Source organism: Triturus cristatus, chromosome 1_1 (assembly GCF_964204655.1).
Source record: "Triturus cristatus chromosome 1_1, aTriCri1.1, whole genome shotgun sequence".
NCBI lineage: Eukaryota > Metazoa > Chordata > Amphibia > Caudata > Salamandridae > Triturus > Triturus cristatus.
This window is the reverse complement of record NC_140579.1, coordinates 141,928,784-141,950,199: the sequence shown is the minus strand read 5'-3', so window position 1 is coordinate 141,950,199 and position 21,416 is coordinate 141,928,784. Positions and strand designations below refer to the sequence as shown.

Sequence of the window (21,416 nt, the reverse complement as noted above, 5' to 3'; positions counted from 1 at the left end):
TGCACATGTCTTTTTGGCCCACATGCGCACTTTAAACATCTCTAACCCAGGTGTCTTAAGACCGCTGCGTTAGAGCAAGTGCAGTACTTCAGAGCACTGTGGAGTGCTGAGTGAGGCCGCTCCCTTCTATCAAGGTGTTGCTCTCATGCGGCATTCCCGGTGGCCGGTAATGCTGTCATAGAAAGAAGACGTCCGGTACGGAGGACGCCGTTTTAGTCTTCAGGTACGTGTAGGATACTGGCTTTCTATGTAGTGTAGAAAGTCCAGGCTAGACAAACAAGGTTCTCACAGGAAGCAACCTGTGTGACCCAGAGGTTTTTAGAGAGGTCTCTTCAGCAGTTGAAGAGGAGTGGGGGGGATACGTCCTCCCTTGTAATACTCAATATAAAAATGTAGTATCCCTCCAGGGTTTGCAGGGATAGTAGTGTATAATACACAAGACACAGGCAGGTGGGGGGGCTATTAAGTACACCCCCTGGTGGGTATACTGGCTCCGCATGACTGGTGCGGGGAAGGAAAAAATTCCTTTTTTTATATATATAACCCTCACACACACACTAGTGGTGTCATGCTTAATCATCGGGTTCGCCCTGACTCCTAAAGGTCAGGGTGGGCTCGACCGTGTTTCAGGGAACACTTAAGGATATAGGGTGACCAGGGGGCTTAATAGAGATTAAAAATGCCTCACCTTCTCCTAGGTATCCCTTTATTAGTGGAGATGGTGGGGGAAGCTAAAATAAGGTAAGGGGTAATGTGGGCTATTGTGTTCCTATGACCATATGTTTTGTTAACCAACATGTTTCAGCCCTACTCTAAGGCCTAAAAAAGTCAGGGTATCAAACACCTCCCTGGTAAATAGATAGAAGAGAAATGTCATGCACTTTTGTATGGGCAGTGTTAATACTTGCCCAATCTTTGATTTCTTTTTCTGTTGTATCACCTGTAAACTAGATGCATGGCAGACATTGTATAGAGGTTTAAACCAGTGTTTTGATAGGTGACGGTGTAAGAAACTGGCTCTATATATACTGCACCAAAGGGAGGTACAGTGTGTATAGAGTCCAAGGGTCTCCAGAGGTTTGGCAGAGGTTAAAGTTAGATAGAACCTTACTCTCTAAAGTGGTAGCTTGGTCGAGCAGTAAGGCAGTATCAGAGGGCAGTGTTAAGCATTTGATGTACACACTCAGTCAGCAACTGAATTCACACACTCAAGAACTGAACTCTAGGTCAATTGTTTTTGTATAAAAAATATAGTGTTTTATTTCTAGAACCAAGCAAGCCTGGTACAGGTAAGCATATAAATACTTTGCAGTAGTAAAATTACTTGTATGAACACAGTTCAAAATTGCAGTATAACTTGTACTGATTTTGGTTACAGTTTAAGTAAGCAGTTTGCAACACTTAGCAGGTATAGTACATTCAAATGAATGGGCTTTTTAAGAAAAATGCAATTAATTCATTTTCAGGTTACTTTTGCTAAGACAGGGCTGGGTCCTAGATTCAGCACTGGGACATATCCTGAAAACAGTTGAGTAAATTCGTTTTCGTAAGAGGTACGATTTTTAAAGAATATTATTGTATTTCAAAAGTTGACACTTAGAAACTTTTTCCAATAGAATCACCAATGTTATCCTATGAGAGGAAATTCACATAGCTGATAAGTTACTTTTGCGTTACTTTTGTATTAGAGTGCTGGACTCCTAGATTCAGCACTGGGACATTCACTTAAAACAGGTAATTAAATTACGTTTTTGTAGTTTGTACGATTTTTAAAGAATATTCTTGTATTTCCAAAGTTGACACAAACTTTTTCACAAAGAACCCCCAATGTTATCCTATTGAAGGAAATTCATTTCACAGGTGCTTTTTAGTTACTTTTCTTACTCAATGCTGGACCCCTGGGTTCACCACTGGGACCTTTCCAGCAAACAGTTGAGAAAATTTGGTTAGGTTATTTGTGCAATTTTTAAGGAATAGGGGGACAGGCCTGTAGGGTTGAGGCCAAGTCAGTGGGCGTCTTCCTCTTGTTAGCTCTGCACGGCTTCTCGTCCTTCTTTTCTTGTGGTTGCTGGATCTGAGGAAGGAAGGTTTAGGGTGTCCCTAAATACTAAATGTAGGGGCGTTACAGGTAGGTAAAGGGCAGGGACCAATGGGTCCCTTCCCTGGGGTGGGTACACCCCCTATTCTGCCACTCTCCAGTGGGAGGGGGGCAGGAGCCTGTTCCTGGTTGGCTGGGTCCCCCCATCCTCAAGATGGCGGGGACTCGAGCTTGTGCTTCACCTCGCCTCCCCCACCTTAGGGGTGGAGTTGGCAGAGGTGGGCACACCTCTCTTCCTCACTTGTGAACCACCCCCCCTCCCCCAAGTGGGGGTTAGAACCAGTGGGGACCAGTTGCTGACAGCAGCAAATGGTCTGGAGAGTCTCACAAAAGCGGCATGCCTTTGAAGCTTCTCCTTCGTGAACCCTGCCCATCCTGGGGGAGGAGGCTTGGAACCTCGTCCCAGGATGTGCATTGTTTCAGGCCCCCGAGAGCAGCAGGCTCTAAACCCAGGGGTCCAGAAACATGTCTGGTGGTGGCAGCCTGCGCAGCTACTTAGTCAGGTCACTGGTAGTTGGTTATGTTTCAGGTGGCATCTCTAAGATGCCCTCTGTGGTGCATTTTACATTAAATCCCACACTGGCATCAGCGTGGGTTTAATGTGCTGAGACGTTTGATACCAAACTTCCCAGTCTTCAGTGTAGCCATTATGGTGCTGTGGAGTTCGTAATGACAACCTCCCAGCACCATATACTCTTAATGGCAGCACTATACTTACAGGGCCCAGGAATGGAGCTGGGTACTGTAGGGGTACAGGGCTCATGCACCTGTACCCTTACCACTGGCATAGGGCACCCAGCTAGAGGGGTTACTGATGTATTGCACTGCACAGGTTTGAGGGCATGGCACACAGCGATGTGTGCCATGTCAACTCTTTGTTTTGTTCTGCACCCAGACACTCAGCCTGCAAAGATAACCCTTTTGGGTGTCCTGCTCGTGCCCAGGTCAACTAAGTAGGTGACCTCACTCTTTTTCTCTAGGATAGGGTAAGGACCACTACATCTATCTTGGAGTGCCCTTGGTGCCACTGGCTCCAAAACCCACACCTGTTGCCCAGGTTGAAATTCAACCAGTGCAGCTTTTTGGTTATACCAGTGCTTCTGAATCTCCTGGCTGGCCTCAAGATTCTTGGATGCCTTTTCCATGTACTCAGCCATTCTGGCCCTTAGGCCAAGCACATAGTTCACAATATCTTGTTTGGGTTCTTGGACAGGCCTCTCCCAACCCTCTTTCACAAGACCGAGTGGTCCCCTCACAGGATGACCAAACAGAAGTTCAAAGGGGGAAAACCCTACTCCCTTCTGTGGCACTTCTCTGTAAGCGAAAAGCAGGCATGGTAAAAGGACATCCCATCTCCTCCTGAGCTTTTCAGGAAGTCCCATGATTATGCCTTTCAATGTCTTGCTAAAATCTCTAAACAAGGCCATTGGTTTGTGGGTGATATGGTATAGTAAACTTTTACTGCACTCCACACTCCTTCCACATGTGTTTTAGGTGAGCAGACATGATGAAGTTAGAACCTCTGTCTGAAACCACCTCTGTAGGAAACCCTACCCTGGTGAAGACACCAATCTAGGCCTTGGCTACTGCAGGAGCTGTAGTAGTCCTAAGTGGAATTGCTTCAGGGTACCCAGTAGCATGATCCACTACCACTAGAATGAATTTGTTCCCTGAGGCTGTGGGAGGTTCAAGTGGACCCACTATGTCTACACCTACCCTTTCAAAGGGAACTCCCACCACAGGTAGTGGTATCAGGGGGCCTTGACAGGTAACACAGGAGCTGACAAACCCCTTCACCTTTTGGTGCGTCTGGTGCCAGTAAAAGTGGATAACTAGCCTTTCCCAAGTTTTGGTTTGGCCCAGATGTCCAGCGAGGGGGATGTCATGAGCTAAAGTTAAGAGGAACTCCATGTACTTCTGTGGCACTACCACTCTCCTGGTCGTTCCAGGATTGGGGTTTCTTGCCTCAGTTTACAGTAATCCCTCTTCCCAATATACTCTTTGGGTACCACTGACATCTCCCTTTGCTTCTGAAACCGCTTACTGCCTCTGGGTTTCAGCTCTTCCCTAGCGGGTCCCCTTGGGCCCAAGAGTTCAACCTGGTAAGGGTCAAGCTCCATGGGCTTAGTTCCCTCTGGGGTTTCCAAATCCTCTCCCTGAGGAGAGGAGTCCTGATCTTGTTGCTGAACAGAAGCTGGTTCCCCAGTCTTCTTACCTTTTCTCTTGGTAGGTTGGGCCATTCTTTCAGGCTCCAACACTTTCACCCTGCCTTTTGCTCTGCGCTCTTGTTTTTACACATCAATTCAGGGATGTCCAGCATTGCTTCATGGGTTTTTAGTTCAACCTCAGCCCAGGCAGAGGTTTCCAGGTCGTTGCCAAGCAGACATGCAGCTGGTAGCTTTGGAGAGACCACTACCTGTTTCAGGCCAGTAACACCCCCCTTTCTCCCCCCCCCCCCCACCTCCCCCACTAAATCTAATGTCACCACAGCCATTGCATTATTAGTGATAACACTGTCAGCATTGGTGACTGGGTAAGTACATCCAATCAAATATTGCTCAGGGGAAACCAGTGTGTCTTTCGCCATAGTGACACTGGCACATGTATCCCTCAGAGCTTCTACCCTAGTTCAATTGATCCAAGGGTACTGTAAGTATTTCTTTAAGTTGGGTAGCCACACAGCTACAGTGGCAAACTCAAATTCCCCCTCTGAAACTAGAACTGTTTGTGTAAAACCTGATCTGCTCTGGGCACACTGTTGATCCCATCTGTAGACTTGCTACCCCAGGAGTAGCTGTACTTGTTGAACTAAGGCTTTGTTTTGAGGACAAGACTTGTCTACAGTTAGGTGTTCCGACCTAGTTCGAGGCATGTGGGCTGCTGAATTCATATCTGTGCATAGATCGCCGCCTAGTGTTGGGTCCGGATGTTTGCACGTTGTTGTCCTGGAAGAGTCTTCGAAGTATCCTGAGATAGGTGACTCCTCCCCTGGACCACAGTGCGCATGGGCATCCTCTCCATCCCCAGATTGTTTTTTTCCGCCATTGGGTTCGGATGTGCTTATCTTAGCTCAAGTTTGGAAAATTTCGTTTAAGGCCAAAAGGCCTTTAGCTTTCGTCGGTACTGTTCCCGCTCGGTGTCGACAGCTTTTCTTACTTAGTTTAGAAACTTCTTCCAGTTTTCGGATCCGTTTCATCCGACCATCGACATTACATCGACGATGGAATCGAGGACCCCATTCAAGCGGTGTCCTTTATGCCACGCCAAATATCCACACATCGACGTCCACCCGGTGTGCAACAAATGCCTCTCGCCGGATCATGACGAATCGACCTGTATGGCCTGTGCCCGATTCCGATCCAAGAAAACTCTCCGGAATCGACAGGCAGCGAGATTAGAAGCGCAGCAATCGGCACCGGCCCCGGCAAACATCTTCAGCACCGAGGACGAAGATGTTGAAAGCGTGGAAGAAATAAACTCCAGCCCCGCTTCCGAACACGATTCCCAATCAGAAGACGCCGATGAAGAGCTTTTTCACAGGGAAGAAGCCGACGACGAGGTAGGGGACTACGGTGAGGCCTTTGGGGCCGAAGGAGATGGCTCTGGTGAAGAGCAGGGCCTACCCGTCGAAACCGAGGCTATCAAAGTGCGTCATTCTACGGCTCCGGTCGAGGGATCGCCTCCGGGCCTTACCCGAGATCAATCCAAAAGTTCTTCGGCCCCGCCTTCGAGCCCGGCCTCGAACATCCAGCAAGAGCCATTAATACCGAAAAGGACTGGTTTCCCTTCAACGAAACCGAAACCAATCGTCGCACCAGTTCCTCAGAAACTGAAAGTGAAACTGGCAGTGGTCGGATCGAAGCCCTCGAAGACCTCCACTCCTTCGACGCCAGCACAGTCCATCGGCTCCGAACGCGCTAAACGGGATTTCGGCGCCGAACTCGCTGCAGCGGATGTCGGTACCGAACCGAAAAAGAGGGGCGACGGTCCCACAAAAGCGACTCGGCCCCCGGCACCGAACCAGTCGGCCCCAACTACCAAAGTTAAGATGGCCGCTACATCGGAGTCCACTTCAAAGGCAGCGACACGGGTCAAGTCATAGACTCCGTCGACCGCTACTACCTCTCCTCGACTCGATGAGCCTGTGGCTCCGAAGCAATCAACGCCTACCTCTACGGAACCACTCTGCACCAAAGAACCTTCGGCGTTCTCGGTGCGACAAGTTGCAGCGTCCTTGCAACGCATCAAAGAACGGGCAGCCCTCCAGTCCACGTCGGGCCCCGACCCGAGAAAGGCTCCAAAGGCACCTCCGGCACCAGCCAACATCACTTTTGGTTTGCCGCCGTCAACGGCACCGAAGATGTTCGAGATCCGAACACGTGTCCGCCAGACGAGGTCCCCATCTACTGGACACTCTCCTACTGAGCCTTCACCGTCCCAATTCATCGACGCCGACACCGGCAGACTCATGCTCCAAAAACGGAAGGCCGCGCCAGAGCGGGCCTTGGACTCTTACAGAATCCCTCTGAAGCAGAAACTGCCAGCAGAGTCGGAACAGGTTCTATACGAACGCCTGCACACCTCCTATCCGGATCCCCAGTCCTTTTCTCCGACGCCCTCCGACACGGACGCAATGGAGGATTACATAGGTGATAATACCACCTACCCTAGGGATATAGATCCTGAGGAGCAGCAGGACACAGATCATGCTTGGGATGACCCTGCAGACATGGGTACCGCAACAGATACCCAAGACACGCAGCTTTACGGCGCAAAAACATCTCCCACAGAGGACACTGCTGCCTTCAATGCCCTCATAGAACGTGCTGCAGCCAATCATGGAGTGCAACTCCACTCTGACACAATTGAGGACGACTTCCTGGTGGACACTTTCGCCTCCTCTGAGAGGACTGTCAAGACTTTGCCAATGTTGAAAGGTGTCCTCAAGCCAGCAAAGGACATTTTCAAGGAAACAACCAGGGCACGGGTGCTGAACCCCAGGATTGAAAAAAAATACAAGCCTGCGCCCGGAGACCCTATGTACATTAGAGGTCAGTTACCTCTGGACTCCATGGTGGTTGCTAACGCTCGCAAACGAGCACACTCGCAGACAACAGGTGATGATCCTCACCCAGACAAGGAGTCCAAAGTGCTGGAGACCTCGGGCAAGAGGATTGCGGCTCAAGCAGCAAACATCTGGCGCATTGCCAATACACAGGCCCTCCTGGCTCGCTATGATCGTTCACACTACGACACGCTAGAGTCACTACTCCAACATCTGCCAGACGAATACAAGGAGGCAGCGGAGCTCCTAATCAGAGAGGGACAACTTCTTACAAACGCATCCATTAAGTGCGCACTAGATGCTGCCGACACAGCCGAGAGGGCGATAAACACCAGCGTCATGTTACGCCGACACGCTTGGTTACGAATCTCCGGATTCAAACCAGAGATTCAAAACAACATCCTGAATCAGCCAGTCAACCCCGACTACGTATTCGGACCTGAAGTTGACACCACCTTAGAGAAGATAAAAAAGGACACTGACGCTGCAAAGTCAATGGGGGCGCTGCAAACGCAGACATTTCGTAGTGGCTCCTTTCGTCGCCCCGGGAATAGGGGAGCAGCTAGAGGACATGGGTCACAGCAGCCATACAATAAAGGGGGCTCACAGAGCACCTACGATAAAAACAACAGAGGTGGATATCGTGGCTCCAGCACCAAGGGCAGAGGACGCGGTTACGGCAACACCAGGTCCTCACCCAAGAACAAACAGTGACGCCCTCTCCCTTCCCCCCCGACCACATAACACCTGTCGGGGGGGAGACTCCAGCGGTTCCTGTCCACGTGGAAAGACATCACCACGGACAGGTGGGTCAGGGATATTATCCAGCACGGTTACTGTCTCGAATTAACCTCCACTCCACCCACAATACCGCCAAAACACCGTCCTATGTCCGCAGAGCACTTAGCATTATTGCAAAACGAAGTGCTAAGTATGCTGCAAAAAGGTGCAATAGAGGTCGTGCCCGTCAACCAGCAGGGGACAGGGGTGTACTCCCTGTACTTCCTAATCCCAAAAAAGGACGGGTCGCTCAGACCTATACTAGACCTCAGACCCCTCAACCACTACATTCTGTCAGAGCATTTTCATATGCTCACCCTACAACAGGTTCTCCCGCTGCTCAGACAGGGAGACTTCCTCGCCACACTAGACCTCAAAGATGCGTACTTCCACATACCCATCCACCCATCACACAGGAAATATCTCAGGTTCACTATTCAGGGACAGCACTATCAATTCAAAGTCCTCCCCTTCGGCGTGACAACAGCACCCAGGGTTTTTACCAAGTGCCTAGCTACAGTGGCTGCACATCTACGGCGACGACACATTCACGTCTACCCTTACCTGGACGACTGGCTTGTTCAGGCAAACTCAGCCCAGCAATGTGCCAGCCACATGTCCCTCACCATTCACCTCCTTCACAGTCTGGGATTCTCGCTAAATTACCCAAAATCACATCTACAACCCGCACACGTACAACAGTACCTGGGCGCCACCATAGACACTCTAGCAGCCACAGCTCAGCCAAATTTGGTGAGGATCAACAGCATGCAACTGCTGATCTCAAAGTTCAAACCACAACACTCCCTTCCTGCGAGAGTGTTCATGCAGTTGATAGGCATGATGGCCTCCTGCATTTTCATAGTCCCGCACGCCAGACTAAATAGGCGCCCGCTTCAGGAGTGCTTAGCACGTCAATGGAATCAGGCTCACGGGCAATTAAAAGACCTAGTGTTGGTGAGCGGTCGGGCATACAACTCTCTGCATTGGTGGAATCCACAAAACCTTTGCAAGGGCCGACCGTTCCAGGAGCCTGTTCCACAAATAATACTGACGGCGGACGCGTCTCTCCAGGGATGGGGAGCTCATGTACTCAATTACACAGTGCAGGGACTATGGACAACACAGCAAAGGAAGATGCACATCAACCTTCTGGAACTAATGGCAATCTTCCTGGCAATGAAAGCATTCAAAGTACACTTGTGCAACAAAGTCGTGTTGATCCGGACGGACAACATGACTGCCATGTACTACATACAAAAGCAGGGAGGAACACACTCTCCACAGTTGTCTCATCTGGCTCAGAGCATGTGGAAGTGGGCCATTCAAAGGAACATATTCCTCATGGCGGAACACCTCCCGGGCAAAGACAACCAGATGGCGGATCTGCTCAGCAGACACTGCCACCAGATGCACGAGTGGGAGCTGCACCCATCATTACTCCAACCGTACTTCCAACAGTGGGGTCATCCAGAGATAGACCTATTCGCAACAAACGAAAACGCAAAATGCCAAAGCTTTGCCGCCAGGTTCCCACATCCACAATCGCAGGGCAATGCGATATGGATGAACTGGTCCGGCAGATTTGCGTACGCTTTTCCCCCAGCGCCGTTAATACCGCTGGTGGCACGCAAACTGCGACAGCACTCACTGACGCTCATCCTAGTTGCTCCAACATGGGCGTGCCAGCCATGGTACACCACCTTTCTGGAACTTTCCGTGGTGCCGCATCAACGGCTGCGGATAAAACCTGCACTCCTAACGCAGAGCCATGGAGAAATTCAGCACCCAGATCCGCAACAGCTGAACCTGGCAATCTGGCTCCTGAAGTCTTAGAGTTTGGCTACCTAAACTTGCCACCTGACTGTATGGAGATCATCAAGGAGGCCAGGAGACCCACTACCAGAGCTTGCTATGCAGCTAAATGGAAACGGTTTGTCATTTACTGCACCCACAATGACATCAACCCGCTAGACGCATCCATTCAAAACATTATCTGTTACCTCTTACACCTATACCGATGCAATCTGGCATACACCTCTATACGCATCCATTTAACCGCAATAGCAGCCTATCTCCAGAACAGGCAGCACCTCTCTTTATTCAGAGTGCCTGCCATCAAAGCCTTCTTGGAGGGACTCAAACGAGTAATTCCCCCAAGACACCCGCCAGCACCAGTGTGGAACCTCAACTTGGTCCTCACCAGACTAATGGGTCCACCCTTTGAACCTCTCCACTCATGTGAGATTCAATTCCTCACCTGGAAAGTAGCTTTCCTAGTCGCAATCACTTCGTTAAGAAGAGTTAGTGAACTCCAGGCACTAACCATTCAAGAGCCATTCATACAGGTTCACGCAAACAGGGTCGTACTGCGTACCAACCCCAAATTCCTGCCTAAAGTAATATCGCAGTTCCACATGAATCAAACTATTGGACTGCCCGTTTTCTTTCAGAATCCACAAAATGTCGCTGAAAAAATGCTCCATACACTAGATGTAAAGAGGGCCCTCATGTACTATATTGACAGAACTAAACACTTTAGGAAGACAAAACAACTTTTCATTGCCTTTTCTCCACAACACAAAGGCAACACCATTTCCAAAGCAGGTATAGCCAGATGGATCGTTAAATGTATTCAAATTTGCTATCAAAAAGCTAAACGCACATTAACAATTCCCCCACGAGCCCACTCAACACGCAAGTTAGGGGCATCCATGGCTTTCCTGGGAAACATTCCTTTACAGGAAATATGTAGAGCAGCCACATGGTCCACTATACATACATTTACCAAACACTACTGTGTAGATGTACACTCAAAACAGCAGGCAGCTGTTGGACAGGCTGTTCTCAAAACTCTCTTTCAGACTGCTGCAGCTGGCACTGGTAGCCGCCGCTAATAGGAGGTACTGCTATGTATTCTATGCACAGATATGAATTCAGCAGCCCACATGCCTCGAACTGAATATGCTACTTACCAGTATGCATCTGTTCTTGGCATGTAGGACTGCTGACATTCATATTGCCCACCCTCCTCCCCGGCGCCTGTAGCAGCTGCAGCTCTCAGAATTACTGTATAGCATGGTCATCACTTCCTGTATCTACTCCATCACTGCCACAATGGCGAAAAACAATCTGGGGATGGAGAGGATGCCCATGCACACTGTGGTCCAGGGGAGGAGTCACCTATCTCAGGATACTTCGAAGACTCTTCCAGGACAACAACGTGCAAACATCCGGACCCAACACTAGGCGGCGATCTATGCACAGATATGAATGTCAGCAGCCCTACATGCCAAGAACAGATGCATACTGGTAAGTAGCATATTCATTACAGTTGTTACACAAGGCCTTTGAAGGATCAAAGTTCTTCTCCCTACAGGGCTGTGGAGTATAGGGAGTAGTTTGGGACCCGACGCCCTGTGCAGGTATTTGGGGCCCTTTGGAAGACTCAGACTCTTTATCTTGGGGATTCTCACCACCTTTCCCCTAGGGAGGTTTTGTAACCACTTTATTCTGGTCACCCGCAGTGGTTGTCCATGTCACCCTAGTTTTGACCCAGTTGTCTGCCTTCTTTCCCAATTCTTGGGGAGAAATTAGACCTAGGTCTACCAAATGCTGATGTAACTTTTCCTTCATGCAATTACTTAGTCTATGTTCCTTCATAAACAAATTGTATAGTCCAGTAAAGTCATGCACGTTGTGTCCAGTTAACCAACTATCCAGTGTCTTTACTGTGTAGTCTACAAAATCAATCCAGGACTGGTTCTCGGTTTTGTGAGCCCCCCTGAATCTAATTCTGTACTCCTCAGTGGTGAATCCAAATCCCTCAATCAGAGTTTTCTTCATGAGATCATAGGACCCTGCATCTGGCCCAGAGAGAGTCAGAAGCCTGTCTCTGTAGTTACCAGAGAACAGTTCCCACAGGAGTGCCCCCCAGAGAGGTTTCTTCACCTTCCTCATTTCACAAGCCCTCTCAAAGGCTGTGAACCATTTGGTGATGTCATCACCCTCCTCAAATTTAGGGACAATCCCTTGGGGGATTTTAGGATCAGAGGATTCCTCCCTGTCCTTTTTAGGTCTCGCCTGGTGTAAGAATGTGCAGACATACGCAGTCTCGCTGGCGAGATTTAATGATTAGAGGAGATTTCTCTAGTGGGCTTTAAGCCCCGCCCCTCTTTTCCATTGGCTGGCGTCACCGTTTATGCTAAACGGTGGCCAGCCATTGGAAAAGAGCGTCTAGTGACGTACACTTTTCTCTTTTAGAGCCGTCCCAGTTGAACTGACTGCCCTGACTTACTGCTGGCGTAAAAGGTTTTTTTATCTTTATGGGGTCAAACACATGACCCCATAAAGATAAGAAACCAGTCATGCGGCCAGTCCAACTGGGACGCTCTAAAAGAGAGTTGTTGTTGGCGTTGCAGCGCGCGCTATATATAAAAGAGACAAATACGCAGCGCGTCAAAAGATAAAAAGATATCAGTTGGTGCTGCGAGTGTGTCTGAACCTTTGTTTGGCTGGGAATCGTAAGAATGCGCGCCCCCCGGACGGGGAGCGGTGGTGGAGGGCTCTCTCCCTGCAGCTCGCAGAGCAGCCCGCCTGTTGCGCTCTCCCTGCCCGTCGTCCATCCCGTCCCAACCCCCATTTCCTCTCCCAGCAAGCTTGTTTTTCCAATGTACGAAAAACGTCATGGCGAGCGCTTTTTTTTTCAAGTGCTGCCGTTTCTGGTAGGAGGCTTAATTAGCGAATGAAAACTCTTCCTTGGCCGTCTGATGCGGGTTTCCGTGTGCCCTGCACAATCTTGAGTCTATGCACAAATGTACGTTGTAGGCTGTATGCTGCTCAATGCGGTTCTGAGTAATCCCAACGCCAGTCCTGTGTTTAGTCACTTGTTTTTCAATGATGATATGAAATTACAAATTAATTCCCAGCCAGGCTGCATGCAGCAGCGCTGTTTTCCACGTCGGATTCTTTAAAATGAATTAAAGGGGACGCCTCGGTGTCCATTTCTAAAGGCAGCCGGAAAGGTCTGGACGGTTCATTCTGTGGACGTGCGGCTACTGGGGGTATTTTTTGCCTGCAGCGGGTGTCTGTTTGCCGTGTTTGTGAAGGGCTTGTTTTGGCTTGCCTCCCCCTCCCCGCCTCCTTGGTCACAGCGCGGCTCAGGGGGGACTAGAAATGACTTACATAGACTACAGCAGCCAGGTAGCCGCCGAAACCATGTGCCGCGTTCCTTTTAAAGCCAGAGCACAGAATACCGATTGGTTTACGCAGCGGGTGTCTGTTTGCTGTGTTTGTGAAGGACTTGCCTTCCCTCCCCCGCCCCGCCTCCTTGCCCACAGCGCGGCTCAGAGGGGACTAGAAATGACTTACATAGACTACAGCAGCCAGGTAGCCACGGAGTCCGTCCCGTCGCCTCGGCTTCCATGAGAGCTCTGTGTCTCCTTGCCATGGGGGTCTTGTGCTGGCTACAGCTGCGGAGCCCGGTGGGAGGTAAGAGGGCCGTGCGGGGGGGGGGGGGGGGGGGGGGGGCGCAGCTCAGATTGTACCCAGCCGAAACCATGTGCCACGTTCCTTCATTTCTAAGAAAAACACACTGAACTTGCCGAGCTACTTACGCTGGGTCTGGCCCTGGGATAATCTAGAACTCTGGCTGGGCCATTCAGTCATTGGGCTAGCTTGAGGTTTTATGTATTTTGCCTCGTCTTCTTAAATTCCTTCATTTATTACCCATCTCCTATCCAGAGTGTTACTCCCTCGTGTGTTGCTTAGCAACGTTTTTTATTTACTCTCTAAGCGGCCACTTGTCACCGCCTCTCTTCTCCCTGCAACAGGACACCTGGTTCCTGTACACGCGCAGCAGCCAGCGAGTGGCATGAATTATCTACAGTGTTTTGTTAATATTTAACTTTTAATCTACAAAGGCACATTTGTCAAGCGGCCCGGTGTCAAGTGCAGGCGCGCAATGCCCATTTGGGTCAAAGGGCTTCAGCCCCCCCATCTTGTGTGGCAGCCCAGGCTGAGACAGCTTCCCGGGCACACACACAGCCGCACACGGGTACTTCACAGATCTTTAAAAGACCATTTACGTGCTAATGAGGCTTTGTTACTTTTCACCCCTTCTTAGAGCCCCGGCATCTCCACTCTGCATATTACTCGAAGAATCAGCCAAACCCCCCCCCCACCCCCCCAGCCGCCCCCCCCCCCCCCTCCCTTGAAATATTTCGTAGCCCCTCCCGAAATTTGGCTGTAGTTGCGCCTCTGGTCAAGTGTGACCCACTCACGCAGCCTTGGCCTTTCAATCAACTGCCCTTGCATGTTGAAGTCCTTTTGAACTCGTACATCTGTGCAAAGTGTGAAACTACAATTCCCACAATGATATATGATGGTAGTTTTTATGTGTGTTATCTGCGGGACGCTCTACTGTAGACCATTCGCATCACAAACGCCTTCTAGATTTTAGAAGACAGGTGAAAATCCATCTATTCTATTCTTAGCGTGTAACCAGCGCTTAGATACCCAGCAAAGGGCCAGTAGTGCTATTTAACAGTGATGGTGATGACAACGTCAGCACTGTTGGCTACAAACTTAAGGAAGAATCAGAGTGCCACACATGGCAGGGCCAGCTGGCTGATGTGACCTGGCTATCTTCCCAAAGTGTCTGACACATGCACGTGCTTTTTGTATTTGGGGGGGGGGGGGGGTTTAACTTTTAAATGTATTTTGCGGTGGTGAGCTCTCACTTGCACCAGCATCCCTGTGCTGGTTTCTTTTAAGCTGGCATCTTCAGGAATTTTTCACAAGTAAAGACAAAGCAAGCATTGAAAATGCAATAGGCCTCGCCTTTTATTAAGTTACAGCCATTTGCTTTGCTGTATAATACCATTAGCAAAGCAAATGGCTTTAACTTAATTCCTATCTATAACTTATCTCTGAAGATATCATGTTTAATGATTTTGATTGGATTTGTATATTTTTCAAATTCAGTGTGTCAATTTCATTAATTACATTTTTTTAAAAAATACTTTATCACCATTTTTTAAACTTATTTTTTCAATTAATTCTTTTAAAAGTTAAAAAATATTATTTGAACTTAATGGGTTTTTCAAACATTTTTTATATTTTTCAAAATATTTTTTTAACTATATGTTCAAAACTTTATTTTATATATTTTTTTCCATGTTTTTGGATCCGCGCACCCTATGCGCACTGTTCTCGATCCCTACACGATAGCATCCGCACATGGTATGCGTCGGTAAGTGGTTAGTGCGCGATTCCAATGCGAACGGTACGCGACTCCCAGCTTATACGCGACACGTTCGATGTCCGTAACGCGACGTTTACGCGCTTCCGCGCTGTGTCATCTGCGTCTATGACGCGATAGGTGCGCAGATCCTGCGAAGTATTTAACATTTAAAAAAACATATTTATGTATTTCATGTGAATATTAATTGAACACAAACTCTAAACTAGTCTTAAAAGTAATATATTTTTACATCTAATCCTATAATTTTTTTTAATTCAATTTCGCGGATGCGCGCTGGGTGCATGCTGCGTAAGCGCAGGGTGCGCGGATCCCATGTGACCTGCAAAAAAAGAGATTTGATTGGTTCAGTACACTTCCTCTTCTAACTATTGAAAGACCCCACCCATTTCAATCATTCTTCTTTGACCTTGTTTAGAGGAGCATCTATTAGGAGAGAAGAAGATTTTACACTTAGCTCTAACTTTTTTCAACCAAAAATAGCTTAAGGGCAGCAGGCATCACCTGCATCTCCTCATATTTCTGAGGATGATTTTTTGGAGGCGGCACCACCCAAAGAACGTTTTTCTTCAGTGGTGTGGAAATGTTTTACTTTTTCCGAGGGGCAGAATAAGACCAATGCCACCTTGGTCACGTGCAAGATTTGCAAAAGAGTCCTGTCGCGAGGGGATCCTAACAAGAAATACTAGTGCAGCACGGCAAGTATGATGAAGCACATGAGGTCCCTTCATCCAAACAGTCTTGCATGAGAAGAGTGCCGACGGATGAGAAACACTCCTGCGCCTTCCACCTCATCGCAGCCGAGCACATCAAGAGTGCATCCATCAGCCCAAACCTTGGACATCCATCCTCAATTTCAATTTTTAAAAGTGCTCTGCACTAAGTGCAATGTGACTTTGTGCTATGGTGAGCAGTCGATCGATCTGATCTGCCTCCGGCAAGAAAGTCACATTTGCTAGTTTTTTATTTTTTATTGTTCCCTGAATTTCATTGTTTGGTTTCTCCTTTTTTTCCCCAGAAAAACCAAAAAAATCACAAAATTGTTAGAAACCCCCCCAAAAAAATATAAAAGAAGAAAAAAAAAGTTCTTGTAAGAACTAACTTTCCTGGTTTAAACAAAGAGCTAAATTTCTTTGTTAGAGTGTGAAAGTTTAGATGAATGTATGTGTAGTACGTAATTGACTGAATGCATTAGTAGTGTATGGTGAATGTATAAGTGCAGAACTATGAGGAAGTGCTGCAGCATTACACAGTAACCTCTTTGACTACAGTGTGCTGTAGTACTTCCGAAGCACAGGAATGCAACATATGTACATAAATATGTTGCAAATCTATGCTTCTCTCTGCACGGCTGCTTAAACTGCAGCCATGTGGTGACACAGGCACCCTTGCACCATAGTGTAAGGATATCTGTGTCATGTGCTGTTTGTTTTTCTGCAGGAAGACACACCTTCCTGCACAAAAACAATGAGAAAATGCATTTTTCTCCTTCAGTGTATGCTGAACATTTCAGCATGCATTGAAGATATAAAAATGTGGACAAATGAAAACAATTCTCCTTGTTGTGCTTTCCTACACCAATTTTAGAATGGTGCAGCATTCACACACATATCGAGATACATAATTTCTAATAAATCTAGACATGTCTTGTTCTATGAGTATTCACTGCAATCATGCACAACAACACTTATAGAACACCCTTTCAACGCAAAGTGGTGTGCATAATGAGGTTGTATTTACATGGAGTATAAAAAGTGCACAGAGTGCCTTTCCTCTTTGTAAATATGAAAGAGTGTCTTGCGCAATAACTATGTTACAAAAAGTGACATATTTACGTTTTTAAAATTCCTTGCGAATGATAGAAGGTGGTAAGCACAGAGTTTTGTCTGCAAAGATGTTCAAAGAAGAATGATTGAAATAATTGCAGTCCTTCAATAGCTAAAATAGGAAATATTATGAACCCCTCAAATCTCTTTTTTTTGCAGGTCACATGATATCCGATTATGGCCAGATTTCAAAACTACATAGGTATAAACAGAGTGTTTTTAGAAACATGTTTCAACTTTATAGCTTCTAGCAGACCTCCTCATTCTGCATATTGAGACTTAGTTAAACTTACCTTCACAGTAATGGGAATAAAAAATGGTACACATTTTTTTCACATTTTCATTCCAATCTAAATTCATAAAAATTGCTTATTTTAAAATTTGGATCTGTGAAAGAAAAGGAAAAAAAAATTATAACATGTAATAATACATTTTTTACAACACAGCATAATTTCCACAAAGTAATTTTTTTGCCTTTTTAGCTGTTCTCAGAATATATTAAATTTCACTAAAAATAGTGATTTCAATCGTACTCCTCACTTAACAGCGGGCAAAAAGAAAACAATCTCAAAGATTGTTAAAAAAAAAAACCAACATGCTATTCTCCAAAAAAAGAAGATACACATCACAGATATATAAAATGCATACAGCTAACAAAATGTTATAAGTTTAACTTACAAAAACTGTAAATGTTGTCGCTTTAAAATATTCACCAAATCTAAGGATGAATTTTTGGAGGATGCACCACGCCCACAACGTTTTACTTCAGTGGTGTGGAAATTTTCTACTTTTCTCGAGGGGCAAACAAAGACCAATGCCACCTTCGTCACGCGCAAGATTTGCAAAAGAGTTCTGTTACGAGGGGATCCTAACAAAAAATACTCGTGCGGCACGGCAAGTATGATGAAACACCTAAGGACCCTTCATCCAAACAATCTTGCACGAGAAGAGTGCAAACAGATGAGAAACACTCCTGTTCTGTATCTGTAAAAAAGAATCACAAATAAATGTATATTAATAACTTTCAAATTTATACTATTCCATTACTGTACAAACACATTTTATATAAAAACTGACTAAGAAACTATAGCCCTGAACCACAAGCGTGACGATCGTTAAAACACTACATGCATAGTGCATACTACTTAGCAGCAGTTCATGCCCTAAAGCCTACCTCACTAAAAGACTACATGCTAACTGACTAAATGATTACAGTACTATAAGGAGACACACTGGGTGAGTGACAGGGTGTTTGCTAGAAGTGTATGAATACTAACTAGGGAATTGAAGGTGTGATAGACAACTGTGTAGGTGATTAGAGGACTGCATCCATACTGGATGGGCATTTAAAGCAGTCCATGTGCTAAGGCCTGGCTCACTGCACGAGTACTTGGGTACTGACTGAATAATTAGAGTACAGCAAGGAGAGTGCCTAGGTGAATTTATAAGTGGTAGGCTTTTGGCGCAGGGAATGGATTAGTACTTGGTACTGAATGGGTCAGTAGAGGAGTGCAAAGGGAGTGACAGGATGTTTGCCGGACTGTATGGATACTGACTAGGGAATTGAAAGTGTGAAAGACAAGTGTCTAGGTGGTTAGAAGACTGCATACATAGTGGATAGGGGTTTGAAGCAGTCCATGTGCTAAGGTCTGGCTCAGTGCATGAATACTTAGGCACTGACTGAATGATTAGAGTACTGCAAAGATAGTATCTTGGTGAATTTATAAGTGTTTGGGTTTTGGCACAGTGAATGGATTAGTACATGGTGCTGAATGGGTCACTAGAGGACTACAAAGGGAGTTACAGGGTGTTTCCTGGAAGTGTATGGATACTGACTAGCGAATTGAAAATGTGAAAGACAAGTGTATAGTTTGTTAGAAGACTGCATGCATACTGCATAGACATTTGAAGCAATCTATGTGGTAATGTATGGTTCACAACATGAGTACTTGGAAACTTGACTAAATCATCAGACGACTGCTAGGTTAGTGCCTGGGTAAAACTTTTAAATTTTCAGTTCTGGCACAGTGAAGAGAACCCTGACTCATTTTATCAATGCATAAGCAAAGAATAGCTTCTAAAGCTACTAAAACTTGACAACATGACCGATTTTAAAACAGTTATCTGTCATCAAATACACTATGTTACCAAATGCTTCTTTCACAATCCTTACCCAAATGTACACAGACTCAGTGTGATTTTAGACAAGCAACACTATCCCTAGCAGTTTACCAAAACTCATTCACTAGTCTAGAAGAGGTAATGGTACTGCACACAATCTACATATTTAAGTACAGCACATTAGTATCAAAGCATGCCTCATTTAATTAATGCATAAGCAAAGACTGGCTTCTAATGCTACTAAAACTTGACAACATGACCGGTTTTAAAAGAGTTATCTGCTAAAAAAATACACGATGTTACCAAATGCTTCTCTCACAGTGGTTCCCAATTACACACAGACTCGCAGTGTGATTCTAGACAACAACCACTATATCTAGGACTTTACCAAAAATCATTCACTACTGTGGAACTGATAAGGGAACTGCACACAATCTACATATTTCAGGACTGCACTTTTGTGTCAAAGCCTGACTCATTTAATAAAAGCATAAGCAAAACTGGCTTCTAATTCTACTAAAACTTGACAAAATGACAGGTTTTAAAACAATTATCTGTCTGCAAATACATAACGTTACCAAATGCTTCTCTCACAGTGGTTCCCAAATGCACACAGACTCACAGTGTGATTCTAGACAAGCAACACTATCCCTAGCAGCTTACCAAAACTCATTCACTACTGTGCAAGGGGTAAGGAGACTACACACAATCTACTTATTAAAGTACAGCACATTAGTGTCAAAGCATGACTTATTTTATCAATGCATAAGCAAAGACTGGCTTCTAATGCTACTAAAACTTGACAACCTGACAGGTTTTAAAACGGTTATCTGTCAGCAAATACACGATGTTACCAAATGCTTATCTCAAAGTGGTTCCCAAATGCACACATACTCACTGTGTGATTCTAGACAAACAACACTATCCATTGCACTATACCAAAACACATTTCTTCATCTAGAAGAAGTACTACATTTTAGTATAGAAACATAACATAACTCATTTCACCAATTCATAAACAATGACTGGTTTCTAATTCTACCAAAATATAAAAACAGCACAGTTATCTGTCTGCAAACACATGAAAAACACAAATGCTTAACACAGAATGGTTTCTACATGCACACACACTGTCAACAAGATTGTAGAGAAAAAAAGTACTCCCTACACTTTAGCAAGAGAAATACATTAGTCTGATTAAAATCAAAATACTCTACATACATCCCCTCACAATTAAATAACTCACCTTTCAAGTTGTTTTGTAGATTAAGAAGTATATCAGTCACACACCAGATTTTCTTTTATAGAATCTCTGCACTGTGCACCTCTCAGCAAAAACAAAGAATGGAAAAGTTTCCCTTTCATTTTCCACACATATACATGTAAACATCAAATCACAATCCTTCACACATAAACTCAAAAGCAAACACACATTTCTATTGGTGAAACATTTCAACCCTTTCCAACTGAAATACATTTCAACCCTTCCCCCAATCTGCCTTCTGCTTCTTACCATAGAAACAGGTCATGAAACACTGCACTGAGCACACAGGTCACAAGTTCAGCACACAATGTTGCTAAACAAGACAGGAAGTGTGCTTGACTTTTCAACATATCAGCTTATCATATATAATGTTCCTTACAATCTGTTTTTGTTAACCAATAAGAATCATACCTTTAACAAACCGAAATATACACCCTACCTTTCAGTATAGAAAGTAGTCCTACAATCAATGATTTCTTGTCTTTTTTAAAAAAAAAATTTCGTGGATCCGCGCACCCAACGCGAGAGAATCTGTGCGCCAATGCGATAGGATGCGCACACCGTGCGCGCTTTTCGCGCTTTTCGCCGTTTTCTTTTTTTTTTAAAAAGGGGGCCCCAGGGGGTCCTTCTGGGACCCCCTAAGCACCTCTAGAGGGTCAAAGTATTTCCATTCTGCCCCCTTTATATGCTTTACACACTTATTCCCCTTGCTTCTTCAGCCTCGCTTCTACCGAGGCAGAAAATGGCCGCCAACAGTTCCTGGTTTCGAATGTAGACAGACACTCGACAGCCAATTAGCATTCAGCGCGCGATCGGGAGGGTGCGCGCTTGGTTCGGGGAGGGTGCGCATACGGTGCGGGTAGGGTCCGCGGATCCTCCCCGGCCACAGATATTTATGTACTTTTAACTCTAATTTTCTCAGGAACTACTGAACGGATTCACACCATTTGTGCAAAAGGCACGAGTCTGAACTAAAGCCTATCTCTTTGCCAAATTTGGTG

General features: G+C 46.1%; 1 protein-coding gene across 3 annotated transcripts in view; it reads left to right on the top strand.

The window, feature by feature from the left end:
- Positions 1-21,416, top strand: part of DAXX (death domain associated protein) — a 414,322-nt gene that overhangs the window by 316,635 nt on the left and 76,271 nt on the right. The window lies entirely within an intron of this gene.